This window comes from Pristis pectinata, chromosome 11 (genome assembly GCF_009764475.1).
Source record: "Pristis pectinata isolate sPriPec2 chromosome 11, sPriPec2.1.pri, whole genome shotgun sequence".
NCBI classification, from domain to species: Eukaryota; Metazoa; Chordata; class Chondrichthyes; order Rhinopristiformes; family Pristidae; genus Pristis; species Pristis pectinata.
The window spans coordinates 61010829-61024325 of record NC_067415.1 but is presented as its reverse complement, the minus strand read 5'-3'; positions in this window follow the sequence as shown (position 1 = coordinate 61024325).

Sequence of the window (13497 nt, the reverse complement as noted above, 5' to 3'; positions counted from 1 at the left end):
CAGTATCTGGGAACCTGAGGGAAGCAAAACTATACTGGAAATAGAAGATGTAGTTTCAGGTAAGGAGGTTATTTAGAAAGGCATGGAAAAGACAATGATACGGGTAATGTTAACCAGAGTGTGTTCGGAAATGGCAGAGTGCATGGATATATGGTCTTGGAGTAAAATAAAATTAAAGGTCATAAAGCAAAACAAAATGGGGAAATCTTTTTTGCAAAAGATTAAGTCAGCATAAGAATTTTTCCAGGCTCAGTGAAAATGGAAATTATATTAAACTAAACAATGTTTACTGTGCATGTAAGTGAATAAAATATGATTGGTAATTAAGGTTGGTAAACCACTGCATGAGAATATGATATAGTGGCAATAACAGGACCTAGGCTCAAAAGGACCAAGACTAAGCAGTAAATATTCCTGGATACAAAGTTTTCAGGAAAAATAAGGAAGGGAAAAAATGGGTAGCAGCATTGATTAGAGAGAATATTACAGTGCTGAAGAGAATATGTTGCAGTGCCGTCAAAGGCAGAATCTGTTAGAGTTAAGAAACAGGGGAGGGAACATAACACTGCTGGGTGTATTCCATAGGTAACCAACCAATATGCAGGGAAATTACAGTGCCAAAACTGTATGGTAGTTTTAATGGGGGATTTAAAATTTTGAATTTCCTAGTTTAAACTTGGATGGTAATTGGGTTAAGGGTGGAAAGGATTGTGAGTTTCTAATCTGGGATAATTTTGTTGAGCAAAATATTTCTGGTCTATCAAGAAAGCAGGCATTGCTGGATCTGGTCCCAGATAATAATGTGGGTCGAGTGCACCAAATTTCAGTGCAGGAGCATTTTGGAGATAGTGATCATGTTGTCATAAGGCTTAGGTTAGCTATGGAAAAGGAGCAATCAAAAGTCAAAAGTTAAAATTAATTGCAATCAAAATTTAAGACGTAAAAATGTAACAGAACAGTGGGCTGTCTTTAAGGAAGAGATGCAACAGTTCTGCTCAAGGTACATTCCCATAAAGATTAAAGAAAGAACAAACAAATCCAGGACTCCTACTATGATGAAGGATAGAGAAAAATAAAGATAAAAAAGACTGCTCGTGATAAGTGTCAGGTTAAATATCAGTAAGAACCAGGCTGATTCCAAAGGAATCAGATGAGAAGTGAAAATTAAAACAAGAGCATGTGGGAAAAGATTAGCTGCCAACATAAATGGTAATTTAGAAGTGTTCGGTATGTGGCACATGGAGAAGTGGATGCCATTAAGGACAAAAGTGGAAAATTGCAAATGGATGCTGAAGACACTGTTGAGGTAGAAAATGAATACTTTGCATCTGTCTTCACTAGGCAAGAAGATGCTTCCAAAGTAATAGGAAATAATAATTGAAACACTAAATGCACTAAGATTTGATATCAAGGAAGTACTAGTTGGATGAACTTAAAGTAAGTCACCAGGACTGGAAGGGATGCATCCTGGTATTTTGAGGGAGGTACAAAGAAAATTATGGGCAGTAACCATAATCTTTTTTCGCTGAGGTAGCAAATAGAGTTTATGAAGGTAATGAGATTGATATTGTTTACATAGACCTGCAGGAGGTTTTTTTTAAATTGGTGTTATCAAAAACAGCATCATCAACAAAGTTGAAGCACATTGCATAAGTGGGGCATGATAGCATGGATACAAAGCTATTTGGTTATATTTTAAACCAGGCAAAGGGGAATAGTGGCATTGATATTAGAGCCATTGCATATCAATGATCAAGTTTTGGGGTGCAGACCACAATCTCTAATTGTGGAATACAAAAAACTTGACAGTATTGTGAGCTGGGAAGAAGATAGGAATGAGCAGGCATATGGCAGATGAGTCATAGCGATGATTCAAGTGCTGAATAGATGCTACTCAAATGTTGTGAGAGTCTCTGTCTCCACCACCCCCACAGACAGTGCATTTCAGATTCTAACCACACTGGGTGCAAAAAATGCTTTCCCAGATTCCCTCAAGACCTCTCAGACTTCACCCTAAACATATGTTCTCTGCTTTTAGACACCTTTGCTATGGGGAAATGTTTCTTGCTATCTACCCTATCTACCCTATCAACATAATTTTGTAATTCTCTATCAGATCCTCTCTTAGCCTCCTTCATTCCAAAGGAACAAACTCAGCCTCCACAGTCCTCATAATTGAAACACTCCATCTCAGGCAAAATTCAGGTAAATCTCCTCTGCACCCTCTCTAGTGATATCATTTCTATAGTGTGGTGATCAAAACTGTGCACAGTATTCAAGAGTGGGCCAACCAGTGTTTTATAAAGCCACCCTTCTCTTATATTCTATTAACTGACGAATGAAGGCAAGTACCTCATGTGCCTTCTTCACTATGTTATCCACCTGCGCTGCTGCCTTCAGAATACTTGGACTTATACCCCAAGCTCCCTCTGTTTCTCAATAAGGGTAGGATCCTACCCTTATTAGTCCTCCCCTGCACGTATCAAGATTAAATTCCAACTGATATTGCTCTGCGCATCTCACCAACTGATCAATTCATCCTGTGGCCTTTCCTTCTCACCATCAATAACAACCAGCTTTTGTATCATCTGCAATCTTCCTAATTATAACTTATACAATCATTTCTAAATTTTTAATGTATATAACAAACATTAAGGGTCACAGCACCAATCTCTGTGGTACATCATTGGTCACAGGCTTCTAGTTACAAAAACAGCCCTCCACCATCACCTATTTCTACTGCTACCAGGTCAATTTTTGATCCAATTTGCCATCTCTCTCTGGATCCCATGGCCCCTTACCTTTTGGACCAGTCTCCCTTATACAACTTTGTAAAAGGTTTTACTAAAGTCCATATGGATAACATTAACTGAACAACCCTCAAAAATACATTTTATTACCTTTTCAAAAAATGTTATAAAATTCATCAGACAGCTTCTCCCCCGAAAAAAAGTCCTACTAACTAACTTCGATTAATTCCTGTTTTTCTAAGTGTAACCTTATCTTGTTCTTTTGAATTTTGTTCAATAATTTCCATTCCAACCACTATTATTTAACCTTGCTGGCCTCTAATTACCTGTCTTATCCCTGTTGCCCTTCTTGAATAAGGGTACTATATTTGCTGTCCTCCAGTCATCTGACATTTTACCTGTGTCCAGCAAGTATTTAAAAATCACTGTTAAGGCCTTGGTAATCTTCTCCCTTGCCTCCTATAGGAGCCAGGTATACATCTGATCAGGTCCTGTGGATTTATCCACCTTTAAGCCCACTAAAAAATCTAATACCTCCTCATTTTTAATGACAATGTGCTAGGAATTCTTCATGTCCCTTCCTGAATTCTCCAAAAATAGTGTTCTCCTTTGTGATACAGATGAGAAATATTCATTTAAGACCTCACATATGTTCATGCATAGATTGCCCCTTTCATCTATAATGGGCCCTATTCTTTCCTTGTTTATCTTATTGCCCTTAATATATTTCCCTTAATCTTGTCTACCAGTGATATTTCATGGCCTCATCTTTGCTATTACTTTCCTAATATTTTTCTTAAGTTCCTCCTTCCCCCCAAACTTTCTGTATTCCTGTTGGGCCTCTCCACTTTTCTGCTTCTTTTTTTTCTCATTATGCAACCTTTGGTATTCCTTGACAACAGGGTTCCTTAGACTTCTTGGCCCTACTGTTCACCTTTATGGGAATGCATTGGTCCTGAGTTCTCACTGTTTCACTGTTGAATGACTTCCACTTGTCAGATGTAGACTTACCTGCAAGTAGCCGCTCCCAGTGTACGTTTGGCAGGTTGTGTCTTATGACATTGAAATCTGCCATCCGTGATCTAGGACCATAATTTCTGGCGCATCCTTATCCCATTCCATAACAAAATTAAAACTTACAGAGTTATGGTCACAAAGTATAAAATGCTCTCTGCACTGACACATTCCCTGAGATTAGGTCCAGTATTGGCCCTTCTCTAGTAACACTATCTACATGCAAGCTCAAAAAGCTCTGCTGAACACACTTTAAAAATTCCACCTTCTCTAAACCTTTCGCGTCAAAGCAATCCCTTTTAATACTGGAGAAATTAAAAGCTTATACTATTGTAGCATATTACAATTAGATCTCTCTGTGATTTACCTACATATCTGCTCCTTTATCTCCTGCTGACTTTTGGAAAGCCTTAGTACAAGCTCAGCAAAGTTTGTTTCTTAGCTCTACCCATGTATCCTCCTTTGAAGAGCCTTAGTCACAGAGTCATAGAGCTATACAGCACAGAAACAGGCCCTTCAGCCCAACTTGTCCTTGCCAACCAAGTTGCCTAACTGAGTTAATCCCATTTGGCCCATATCCTTCTAAACATTTCCTATCCATGTAAATGTCCATATTCCTTTTCAATGCCATAACTCTACCCGCCTGCCAGTTCGTTTCATATACTCAGCACCCGCTGTGTGAAAAAGTTGCCCCTCAGTTCTCTTGTAAATCTTCCCCCTCTAATTCAAAACCTATGCCATCTTGTTTTGGACTCGCCTACCCTGCTTAAAAGACTTCGGCTATTCTCCTTATCTATGCCTCTCAAGACTTCATAAACATTTATAAGGTCACCTCTCAGCCTCCGACGGTTCAGGGAAAAAGGTCTCAGCCTATCCAGCCTCTCCTTATAACTTAAGCCCTCCAATTCCAGTAACATTCTTGTAAATCTTTTTTGCACCCTCTCCAGTTTAATGACATCCTTCCTGTAGCAGAGTGACCAGAACTGCACGCAGCACTCCAAATGTGGCCTAACCAACATCTTGTACTGCTGCAACATGATGTTCAGCCCCTGTACCCAATATTCTGACCAATGAAGGCAAGCAAGAATGCCACCTTCACCACCTTGTCTAACCGTGTCACCACTTTGAAGGAACTATGAACCTGCACCCCTCAGTCTCTCTGTTCTACTTGGACATCCTTTGTCATTACTGCAGTATTGGACTCCTAAATATTGCAATGCTACCTGTTTTATAATCCCCCTGCAGGTCCATCATGTCTTAAGATTGTATACACTGGAAAGTTGAGATTCCAGCCCTGCACATTCTTCAACCATGACTGTGACAGCAACAATATTACCTTTCCATCAATTTTAATGCAGAGAAATATGAAAAAGTGAGATGATGCATTTTGGCTGGAAAAAGGAGGAGAAACAATTTAAAATAAAGAATGCTGGTCTAAAAGCGAGCATAGGGACCTGGGGATATTGTACAAATTTATTGAAAGTGACAGGGCAAATTGAGAAAGCGGTTAATAAGGGCAAATGCAATTAGAGTCATAGATTCATTCCAGTCCCAGCAACATCCTTGTGAATCTTTTCTACACCTCTCTAGCTTAATCACATCCATCCTATATCATGGCAACCAGAATTGTAAATATTCCAGGTGTGGTGTCACAAGCATGCTGTACGTCTTCTTCACCACGTTGTCTACCTGTGTTACCATATAAGTCTTGGCCCTGTTACATACAGGTTATATTTTCTGAATTTATCCTTGTATCCTTCTAGTTAAGTGGGCAAATTTGGGGACTCCAAATAGTACAGGGCTGCTTGTGGAATACACAGCTAAAATCAAGCTAATTAGTCCAGTAGAACATCAGTTCACTTGTAGGTCAAAATGAGAGGACAGAGTACTTGGAAACTGATGGAGTCCTTTTTCATTGAACCAGAGCAGGAATTTCTCCCGGATATGCCAAGAATATGTCGTTTCTGCAGAAAGGCTGCCTGTTGGAGACTCGCCACCCTTCCAAATGTCTATTCTCAATAGCAGCATCAGGACTGTGTGCCTGAAAAGCCCAACAGCTAGATAGGGGCTCAATGTAATTTTCCGGTAGGACCAGGAATATACCATCACTGTGACTGTGTCATCACAAATGTCTGCTGGTGATTGCTCCAGTACTGCACTGGCACTGCAATAGGGTTGCCAGTACCCTGGGGCTGCAATAGGGCTGTCAGTGCACTGGGGCTGCAATAGGGCCACCCTACTGTTTAAATGTGACAGTGTGGCAACTCACCTTACCGGTATCGAACCGGCTCCCGAGATCGCGAGTGTCGTCGGAGGCCCCGACCCAAGATGGTGCGGGGCCCTCCTTCTTCTCCATCATTGGGCTAGGAAAGCCCGCGCGCCGCAAGGTCAAGTGACCTGCGCGTGACATCAGCGCGGGAACGGAAGTGCGGGAAGAGTTTCGGTATTAAAAGGTGCACCGCACCCCTGTCGAGCAATCGACTTCTGACTCCAAGCAACAGACTCCGTGTCTTTATTCTATAGTAGTGTAGCTAGCCGCTACAACAGTACCGTTCGTCTGAGATAGTTTATCATTTGTCTCAGATAGGTATGAGTGTGATACAGACAGTGCCACTGAGTGACAGTAAAAGGGACAGCAAAATGGTCTCTCTGTAACAGAGGTGGGTCTATGGTGTAATCATGGTTGGGTGAGAACTAGTGTCACTATGATGAGGGTAGCAGTATAATATGACAGTGATAGGGGCAGCACTGTTGGTTCACTTTGACTGGGCCACACTGTATTGTGACTGTTGTAGGCAGACAATAGTGCTCACTCCATCGCAGCCTGACAAATAACACTGGCTCTATGGTGGAGTGGTACCACCCTGTGACTCCACGCCTGCTGGCTCAGCAAAATAATGGCGACGTGGTCTGAACTATTGTGATTGCATTATAGCCAATTAGCATAGGATCAGAAATTTACAACCAGGAGGAGCCATCAGTTCTGATGAAGAATCTCAAGCATTAACACTCTTTCTCTTTCTGCAGATGCTGCCTGACTGCATTTTCTATTTTTATCTCAGAATTCCAGCATCTACAAGTTTTTCGTTTTTCAAGAGTTATTTAGCCCTTTGTGTATGTGCCAGTTGAGAAAGTGCACTGCAGCCTAATCACCCTATAGCCTGCAGCTCTTCAAGTACACCTTTAAGTAGCATTTAAATATGGTGAAGGTTCTGCATTTCCCACCTTTCAAGGCTGAGTTCCAGATCCCCAATATATTTTGGATGAAAATCAAATTCTCATCTCCCCTCCAATCCTTCTACCAGATATTTTAAATTCATCTCCCTGGGTTATGGCCCCTTTGCTAGGGATAATCTGTCTATATTATTTACTCTCTTGAGGTCCCTCATAATTTTATACATCTCAGATAAATCTCCTCTGCACCTCCAGTATTCTGCAGACATCATCATCATCTCCAGTTTATCAAATCTTTTCTCATTGCTGCTATTTCCAGTCCTAGCAAATTCTTTCTGAAGCTTTCCTGCAGTTTCTTCAGTGCAGTCACACTCTTTTATGTAAGGTGATAATGAGAACTGTAAACAGTGGTCAAACTGTGGCCTGACTGGTGTTCTTACAGTTCTAGCATCACCTCTCTACTCCTTTATTAGCTGAGCTACAGAATAAGATAAAGCACTTGACATTCTCAACCATTATAATGACCATTTCTGCTACCTTTAAGGATCTTTGCACATCAGTGCTCTTCTCCTCTTCAGTGCTTAATATCCTTCTATTTATTGTATTCTCTTGCAATGCACTCCTTCACACTTCTCAGGATTAAATGCCATTTGCCACTTTTTTGCCCAATTATGTCTTTCTGTCATCCAAAAGTTTATCTCCTCACTGTCTACCTCTTGGTCATTTTCTGCAATATCTAAAAACGTATTTATTATGACCTCCTACATTAAGGTCTCAATCATATATATCAAAACAAACAAAGGACTGAGCATTAAACCCTGGAGAGGCCACTGTTAAAGCCTTTCATTCACATAAACATCCATCAACCTTTGCTTCCTGTTACTGAGGCAGTTTTGGATCCAATTTTGTAGTCTCCTTTGGACCCCTTGGCTTTTGCTATTTTGATCTGTCTGCTATATGGTACCTGGTCAAAAGCCTTCCTAAAATTCATATAGACATCATCAAATGCACATCCTCTCATCAGTCCTCCTCAAAGAATTCAAACATTAGTCAGACACAACCCTCCCTAAAATAACCTATTCTTGCTGTTCTTGATTAATCTGTGACTTTTTAAATGAAGGTCTATGCCATACCTCAGAATGGATTCTTGTAACTTGTTCAAACTTAAACCAACTAGCCTGTACTCCTTTATTCATTCCTCCTTGTTTTAAATAGCTGTACAATATGAGTCAATCCTCTGGTAGCAACCCTGTAACCAGAGGGAATTGGAAAATTGTAGCTTAGAGTCTCTGAATTTTCTTCACTAGCTTCTTTTAATAACCAGGGATCTACTTCATAACATCCCGTAATTGTAATAGGTGCCAGCTATTGTGGGGTAACTACAAGGGGACCAGCATTACAGTGTAATTTCAATAGGGCTTGGATATGAGTATTGATATTGCTATTGGTTTATTATTGTCACGTACCAAGGTACAGTGAAAAACTTGTCTTGCATACCGTTCGTACAGATCAATCCATTACATAGTGCATTGAGGTAGTACAGGGCAAAAACAATAACAGAATACAGAGTGAAGTGTCACAGCTACAGGGAAATGCATTGCAGGTAAACAATAAGGTGCAAGGTCAAACAAGGTAGAATGTGAGGTTAAGAGTCCATCTCATCATATAAGGGAACCGTTCAATAGTCTTATCACTGTGGGATAGAAGCCGTCCTTAAGCCTGGTGGTACGTGCCCTCAGCCTCCTGTGTCTTCAGCCTGATGGAAGAGGAGAGAAGAGAGAATGACCTGGGTGGGTAGGGTCTTTGATTATGCTGACTGCTTTACCAAGGCAGTGAGAGGTATAGACAGAGTCCATGGAAGGGAGGCTGGTTTCCATGATGAACTGGGCTGTGTCCACAACTCTCTGCAGTTTCTTGCGGTCCTGGGCAGAGCAGTTGCCATACGAAGCTGTGATGTATCCAGATAGGATGCTTTCTATGGTGCATCGATAAAAGTTGGTGAGTGTCAAAGGGAACATGCCAAATTCCTTGAGCCTCCTGAGGAAGTAGAGATGTTGGTGAGCTTTCTTGGCCATGGTGTCGATGTGGTTGGACAAGGACAGGCTATGATTGGAGCAGCACTATGATGTGGTAATGTTTGGGACCTGTAATAGGAACAGAACTTGTTCTGATATTAATTAAGATTATGGTTGACCTTCTACCTCAGTACCATTTTCCAGCACTATGCTCATTTTTTTATTATCCAGAAATCTACTCATCTCTATTTAGGATAAAAGGAATGACTAAGCCCCCACAGCACCTCTTTGGAACATAACTGTTCAAAGTGGGAAGTATTAGGGCTGGTACTTAAAATCTCATGTCCATGCATTGGGAGTACACAGAAGCTAAAAGTAAATAGTGGAAGTACATCATTTAGCAAACTCTCATTTGACTATTCTGTCAGCTACCTGCTGTAGGTAGCAATGTCTATGGGTTCCACATTGTCCTCATCAGTCACCACAGAACCAAGAGAACAGGAGTAGCAGTAAATCATTCTCAATCTAAGAATAAAGAATCACTACAGTAGAGTAGGTAGTCAAGGGCACCTTACTGTGTTCTCAGCTTTCAGATCCAGAAAACCTGCTTTGGACACAACTGCCTTGACTTTGACAAGTGGTCATTGTAGATTTGAATTTTTATGTCCATGGAGTTATTTTTCAGCAAATGGGGGTGCTGTGAGAATCTTGCACAGACAGGACTGGTGTTTGAAGCAATTTTTTAATGAGTGCTTTAGGTTGATGAAACAACAGTTTATATTTTTGCCAGAAGTATTTTAACTTGATCTTAAAGTTCAAATCCCTTCAAGATCCTGCCCCTCCCAATCTCTAATTTCTTTCAGCACTGTAATCTTCTGTCATACATCTACCATTGCAGACTGTATCCTTTTAGCTGCCAGCTCCCAAGGTTCTGAAATTCTGTTCCAAACCTCTCTGCCTGTCAACTTCTTCCTTCCTTAAGGAGGTCCCTTTAAACTTAAATCTTTGACCAAGCTTTTGATTATTTGTCTAAAATATCTCCTTCATGTATCAATCATAGGGTTGTGTTAGTGGGAAATTTTAATTTCCCCAGTATTGACCAGGCCACCCAGAGTGTTAAAGGCCTGTGTGGGGAGGAATTTGTGAAATACGTTCAGGAAATTTTTCTGTATCAATGTATCGAGGGCTCTACTCAGGAGAGTGCAATACTAGACCTCATCTGAGGGACCAAAGCAGGGCAAAGTAATTGTTGTGGCAGTCAGGGAGCACTTTGGCTCTAGTGACCATAATTCTATTAGTTTTAAGATAGTGATGGAGAAGGATAGGACAGGGCCACAGGTTAGGGTCCTAAACTGGAGCAGGGCTAATTTTAGGGGAATTAGGCAGGATCTAGCAGACATCGATTGGGTGAGCCTGTTTGAAGGGAAAGGAATGAATGACAAGTGGAAAGCTTTTAAGCACATGAGATCAGGAGTCCAGGGGCAACATGTTCCTGTTAGGGTGAAGGGTAAACCTGGCAAGTTTAGGGAACCTTGGCCGACGAGAGATATTGAGGCTCTGGTCAAGTAAAAGAAGGAATCGTACATTGGGTTTAGGAGGTCGGGGACAGGTGAATCCCTTTATGACTATAAAAAGATTAAGAATACAGCTGAGAGAGAAATCAGGAGGGCAAAGAGAGGGTATGAGATAGACCTGGCAGGTAAGGTTAAAGAAAATCCCATGCAGTTCAATTGCTATATTGAGAGTAAAAGGGTGACTAGGGAGATAGTAGGTCCCTTAAGGATCAGCAGGGCTGCCTATGTCTGAAGCCACAGGAGATGGGTGGAATTTTTAACGAATATTTCTCCTCAGTGCTTGCTGATAAAATCATGGTTGCTCAAGAGATAAAGGGAAACAAGTGGAGATGTTTTGGAGAACATTCATATTACCAAACAAGGAGGTATTTACAGCCTTACAGTGCATTAAGGTGGATAAATCCCCAGGGCCTAACCAAATGAATGCTCAACATTGTGGGAGGCTAGAGAAGAAATTGCAGAGGCCCTCGTAGAGATATTTGCTTCATCATTACCCAATGGTAAAATTCCCGAAGACTGGAAGGTGGCTAATGTCGTCCCATTGTTTAAGAAGGGTAGCAAGGAGAAGCCAGGGAATTACAGGCTGGCCAGCCTGACATCAGTGGTGGGGAAGGTACTGGAGGGAATTCCGAGGGACAGGACTTACCAGCATTTGGATAGATAGAAACTGATTAGGAAGAGTCAGCATGGCTTCATGCATGGAAAGTCGTGTTTGATAGATCTTTTAGAGTTCTTTGAAGAGGTAACCAAAAGGGTAGATGAGAGTAGGGCAGTGAATATTGTCTATTTGGACTTTAGCAAGGCTTTCAACAAGATTCCACATGGTAGACTGGTCTGCAATGTTAGGTCCCATGGAATCCAGGAGGAGCTAGTTAGGTGGATTCAAAATTGGCTCGGAGGTAGGAAGCAGAGGATGATGGTTGAAGGTTGTTTCTTGGAATTGAGGCCGGTGACTAGTGGTGTGCTGCAGGAGTCAGTGTTGGGACCCTTGTTATTTGTTATTTATATAAATGATTTGGATGCAAGTACACAAGGCTTGATCAGTAAGTTTTCAGTGACACGAAATTAGGAGGTGTTGTTGATAGTGAAGAAAGTTATCGTAGATTACAGGGAGGTCTTGATCAGTTGGGGAAGTGGGCTGAGGAGTGGCAAATGGATTTCAGTACAGATCAGTGTGAGCAATTTGGAAAGTCAAACCAGCATAGGACTTATACTATGAATGGTAGGGCACTAGGGTGCATAATGGAACAGAGGGTCCTATGAATACAAATGCATAGTTCGTTGACGTCACAGGTAGACAGGGTGGTGAGAAAGACATTTAGCACAGTGGCCTTGATCAGTCAGGGCACTGAGTAGAGTAGTTGGGACATTATGTTGCAGTTGTATAAGTCGTTGATGAGGCCGCACTTGGAGTACTGTGTACAGATTTGGTCACCCTGTTATAGGAAAGACATGGTTAAACTGGAAAGAGTGCAGTGAAGATTTACAAGGATGTTGGTAGGACTAGAGGGCCTGAATTATAAGGGGAGGTTGGCCACGCTAGGTCTTTATTCCTTGGAACATTGGAGAGTGAGGGGCACCCTTATAGTATCATTTACAAAACACTTGGATAGGTACATGGAGGGGCGGGGCTTAGAGGGATATGGGCCGAATGCAGGAAACTGGGACTCGCTGGGTGGGCACCGTGGTCGGCATGGACTCAATAGGTTGCAGGACCTGTATCCGTGCTGTATTGCTATGTCCTTTGGTATCAATTTTTGGACTAAGTTTCTGTAAAAGAAATTTTGTTGCATTAAGTGTCATAAATTAATAGGAATCATTAATTTTATTATTGTTGATTTACAGTATTTCATCTCTGACAAGAAATAGTTAAATGCTGTTGTTTCTAAAAGTGACAGTTAATTTTCTTAAGGATTCCCACCCTCTGCATCTTTCCTCCCTGTACCCTCCCCTCATCTCATGCCCTAGCATCATAACATAGTACCCTAATGGTGTTTGTACTTAATTAGTCATCTGAAAACTTAGGACAGCTGAATACTCACCATACTAACAATACTAAAACCAGTCTTGGCTGAAAATGTTAACTACTTGGCTTTCTTAATTTATTCAGTCTACTTAAATCCACGGAAGAGCTTTTTTAAAATTACCTGGTCAGCTGAAACTTTGATAATGAGGTGCAGTCATGAGGAATCCAGTAAATGCTAAGTAGCTACTTTGCAATGCTGTTTCTGATTGAGAGTAAAATCCTTAATAGGATCTACTTGCTGATTAAAAATCTTAATAGGATTCAGTACTTTCCATTATATATTCAGAATGGGATTGATAGATTTGTGCAATTGTTAAAGTGATTGTAGATTAATCCAATTCCTTTGGGAATGAGAGTAATTTATAAAATTTTGAAATGGATTATGGCAGGAAAAAATGTAAAGACTTTATGTGCCATCAGCTCTGAAACAGACTAATGTTTCTTGAATAGACTTTGCCCCTCTCTTCCTTATTGGACAACCATAGGCAGGCAGCTAAATCTAAAACCTCAATTGATGCTTTGATGTTGGAAATTAAAAAACATTGCAAATCCATTTAAAAAAATATTAATTGCTGTTTTTTTCTCATCCAACACTATCCTAATTTCCCTAATCTGGGTTGTATAAAACTGACACTAGAATTTTCTAGTGATTGAAATCTCAGAGATTGCCTGCTGACTTTGTTTCTCTTTCCACAAAGTGTAACTGAGTTAACATTTTGGGTTGGAGACTAGTTTTCCAAGGCTCAGTGCTTAGGTGACAGAAAGGGCTAAGTATTTATCAATAAACCACATTGATGATTGTTAACCCAGTCATCTCTACCTAGGTGTGATCATCCCATCACAACTTCCCAGTCTTGCCTCCTGATGTTTTGCAGTCACTATTGATCTTCCCTCTCTTAAGGAACATTCTGTTCTTTGTCACAGTCACACCATGGCAGCAGTTC